At 47.9% G+C, this 4,440-nt stretch overlaps 1 non-coding gene across 1 annotated transcript; it reads right to left on the bottom strand.

Moving 5' to 3' along the window:
• Positions 1-789: 789 nt before the first annotated feature.
• Positions 790-928, bottom strand: LOC114812449. Its single transcript, XR_003760101.1, has one exon. It is a non-coding gene; the product is annotated as a small nucleolar RNA SNORA7 (small nucleolar RNA).
• Between the last annotated feature and the right edge of the window lie 3,512 nt (positions 929-4,440).

Here is a 4,440-nt window from a genome sequence, read left to right as displayed (position 1 = left end):
TGCAGAGCACTGTACTAATAATAATAATAATGTTGGTATTTGTTAAGCACTTACTATGTGCCGAGCACTGTTCTAAGCGCTGGGGTAGACATAGGGGAATCAGGTTGTCCCACATGGGGCTCACAGTCTTAATCCCCATTTTACAGATGAGGGAACTGAGGCACAGAGAAGTTAAGTGACTTGCCCACAGTCACACAGCCGACATGTGGCAGAGCTGGGATTCGAACTCACGAGCTCTGACTCCAAAGCCCGTGCTCTTTCCACTGAGCCACGCTGCTTCTCACTTGGCAGAGCATAGTACAGAATGAGGATTGGGGATGGGGTGGTCTTTGGTCCAGTTTTACAGTGGACAGTCTGGTCTCCCACTGTCCCCTGTTTAGTACAGATTTAGTACAGGAAATCTTTATGCCCGGTATACTCATTTCTTCCAGCACAATCCTGGGCCAAAGGTATAGAGGCACAGGCGGTGTGAAGGCTATCAGAGGTTAGGGCACCCAGCCGGAAGCTCTGGGCTGCATCAGACAGATGTGTGCAAACTGATATCTGCATGATGTCAGTCAGTCAATCATATTAACTGAGTGCCTACTGTGTGCAGAACACTGTACTGAATGCTTGGAAGAGTATGATATAACAATATAACAGACACTTTCCCTGTCCATAGCGAGCTTACAGTCTAGAGGGGGAGAAAAGTGCTTAGTACAGTAGTTCATCACTGCCTCCTTCCACGTAGTCAACTCTATGCCTTCGATTCTCTCCCATACCCCTGCTGCCCAGCACAGGTGAGCTTTGACCTGTAGTAGATAGCTTTCCCAATCGCTAGCTACTGCCCAAGCTAGGAATGGAATGGGTAGGCCTCTGCTTGTCTCTCCCTCCTATAGTCAAGACTGGTAGAGTACTAGAAACTCTCCAGGTGTGACTCTGAGAGGAGAGGGCCTCAGTTACCTCATCTGTAAAATGGTGATTAAGAGTGTGAGCCCCATGTTGTTTAACTAGCATCTACTCCAGTGCTTAGAATAGCTTTTGGCATATAGTAAGCACTTAACAAGTACCTCAATTACTATTTTTATTACTCTTGTCTTGTCATATGCTGTCAAGTCATCCCAACCCATAGCAACTCTATGGCTACATTCATTCATTCAATAGTATTTATTGATCGCTTACTGTGTGCAGAGCACTGTACTAAGTGCTTGGAATGTACAATTCGGCAACAGATAGAGACAATCCCTGCCCATTGATGGGCTCACAGCCTAAACAGGTGAGACAGACAGCAAAGCAAAACAAAACAAGACAACATCATCAAGATAAATAGAATCAAAGAAATATGCACCTCATTAACAAAATAAATAGGGTATTCATTCAACAGTATTTAATAAATAATATATACTAATGAGCACAGTGCTGAAGGGAGGGGAAGGGGGAAGAGCAGAGGGTCGGGGGGGAGGGAGGGGGAGCAGAGGGAAAGGGAGGGCTTAGGCTGGGAAGACCTCCTGGAGGAGGTGAGCTCTTAGTAGGGCTTTGAAGAGGGAAAGAGAGTTAGTTTGGCAGATGTGAGGAGGGAGGGCATTCCAGGACGTGGGCCGGGGTTGACAGCGGGACAGGTGAGAACGGGGACAGTGAGGAGGTGAGCGGCAGCGGAGCGGAGTGTATGGGGTGGGCAGTAGAAAGAGAGAAGGGAGGTGAGGTAGGAGGGGCCAGGTGATGGAGAGCCTTGAAGCTAAGAGTAAGGAGTTTCTCTTTCATGTAAATGTTGATAGGCAACCACTGGAGGTTTTTAAGGAGGGGAATGACATGCCCAGGGCATTTCTGGGAAGCGTTATGGGAAGCATTATGGGAAGCAGCGTGGCTCAGTGGAAAAGAGCCTGGGCTTCGGAGTCAGAGGTCATGAGTTCGACTCCCGCCTCGGCCACTTGTCAGCTGTGTGACTGTGGGCAGGTCACTTAACTTCTCTGTGCCTCAGTTACCTCATCTGTAAAATGGGGATTAACTGTAAGTCTCACGTGGGACAACCTGATTACCCTGTATCTACCCGAGCGCTTAGAACAGTGTTCTGCACATAGTAAGCACTTAACAAATACCAACATTATTATTTCTGTAGGAAGATGATCCGGGCAGAGGAATGAAAAATAGACTGGAGTGGGGAGAGACAGAAGGATGGGTAATCAGATAGAAGGCTGACACTATAATCCATTTGGGATATTATGAGAGCTTGTACCAGCAGGGTAGCAGTTTGGATGTAGAGGAAAGGGGGGATCTTGGTGATATTGTGCAGGTGAGACCGGCAGGTGTTGGTGATGGATTGGATGTGTGGAGTGAATGAGAGAGCTGAATCAAAGACGACACCAAGGTTGCGGGCCTGTGAGACGGGAAGGATGGTAGTGCCCTCCACAGTGACAGGGAAGTCAGGGAGAGGACAGGGTTTGGGAGGGAAGATAAGGACCTCAGTTTTAAGAGCTCAATGGTGTCGCTACTGCTTGGAGACGACCCGCCAGCATAAGACAAGACAACTGAGGCCCAGAGAAGTTAAGCGACTTGCCCAAGGTCACAAAACAGATGTGTGACAGAGTTAGGATTAGAGTCCAGGTTCTTCTGACTCCCAGGCCCATGCTCTATCCACTAAGAAGCAGCGTGGTTCAGTGGAAAGAGCATGGACTTTGGAGTCAGAGGTCATGGGTTCGAATCCCGGCTCGGCCACTTGTCAGCTGTGTGACTTTGGGCAAGTCACTTAACTTCTCGGTGCCTCAGTTACCTCATCTGTAAAATGGGGATTAAGACTGTGAGCTCCACGTGGGACAACCTGATTCCCCTGTGTCTACCCCAGTGCTTAGAACAGTGCTCGGCACATAGTAAGCGCTTAACAAATACCAACATTATTATTTTATGCTTTGTCGGTTATGAGGAAAAAGGGTATCGCAGGCCAGAGGCAGGATGTGGGTGAGATAGATGAGATCGAGGCACAGTGAGGAGGTTGGCATTAGAGGAGTGAATCATGTGGGCTAAGTTGTAGTGGGAGAGTAGCGAGGTGAGGTAGGAGGGGGCAAAGTGATTGAGTGCTTTAAAGCCAATGGTGAGGAGTTTCTGCTTGTTGTGGAAGTAGGTGGGCAACCACTGGAGGTTCTTGAGGAGAGGGGAAACATGGCCGGAACATTTCTGTAGAAAAATGAACCGAGCAGCAGAATGAAGTATGGACTGAAGTGGAGAGAGACAGGAGGCAGGGAGATCAGCAAGGAGGCTAATGCAGTAATTAGGGTGGGTTAAGTAAATATTTGAATTAACATGGTGGTAGATCTCGGGACCTGGGGATGCAGGGCCTAGGATCCTTTTCTGGGAGTCCCAACTCAAGCTGCCTCCAGAGAACACTCCTCCAGCAAAACTTGGCCTCTTTTTTGGGAAGAGTCACAGCCCTAATTTACCCATTCTGCATTCAATCCAGCCCCACCCAGGTTCTCAGAAAGTTGATTTCCTTTCCTTCCTCATCCTCCTTTCTCTTTCCCTTCTCCTCCTCCTTTCCCTCTCTTCCCTCCCTTCTTATTATCCTCCTCTCTTTCCTCCTCCTCCCACACTATCTCCTTTTTCCCTCTCTTCTTCTCCTCCCCTCCCTGTTTCTCCCCTTCCTCCTTTCCTTTTCACTGTCCTCCACTCCCTGCTCTTCTCCTCCATTCTTCTCCTTCCCTCCTCCTCATTCTCTCCCTCTTCCTCCTTCTCCTCCACTCCCTCCTTTTCTCTTCCCTTCCTCCTCATCCACTCCATCCTCCTCTCCCCCTTCTTCTCCTTTTCTCCCTCCTGCACCTCACCCTCCTCCAGTGAGAGAAAAGTGCATCTCATCTCATTATAATTTCCATTGATTATTTATTAATCACCTTTCTCCATAGAAGAGCATGGACTAGTGGAAAAAGCCCCAGATTGGTCATCAGGGAACCTAGGTTCTGACCTTGGCTCTGCCACTTGCCTGCTGTTGGACCATAGGTAAGTCACTTCACTTCATGGTGCCTCAGTTTCCTCCTCTGTACAATGGAGATTAAATACTTGTTCTCCCTCCCCCTTAGAATGTGAACCCCTTGTGGGACAGGGACTATGTTTTGGTTTTTTTAACTTATTTAATAATAATAATAATAATAATAATGATGATGGCATTTGTTAAGCACTTACTATGTACCAAGCACTATTTATTAAGCACTTACTATGTTCCAGGCACTACACTAAGCTCTGCGGTAGATACAAGCTACTCATGTTGGATCCAGTCCCTATCCCACATGAGAGTCACAGTCTTAATCCCCATTTTATAGATGGAACTGAGGCACAGAGAAGTGAAGTGACTTGTCTAAAGTCACACAGGAGATGAGTGGTGGACCCCGGATTAGAACCTAGGTCTTTTTGACTTCTAGGCCCGTCCTCTATCCATTAGGTGATGCTGCTCTCCTTTTGGGAGCTAGAGGGGTCAGG

This window comes from Ornithorhynchus anatinus, chromosome 5, assembly GCF_004115215.2.
Source record: "Ornithorhynchus anatinus isolate Pmale09 chromosome 5, mOrnAna1.pri.v4, whole genome shotgun sequence".
NCBI classification, from domain to species: domain Eukaryota; kingdom Metazoa; phylum Chordata; class Mammalia; order Monotremata; family Ornithorhynchidae; genus Ornithorhynchus; species Ornithorhynchus anatinus.
The sequence above is the reverse complement of the archived record's forward strand: the minus strand, read 5'-3'. Positions and strand labels throughout refer to the sequence as shown.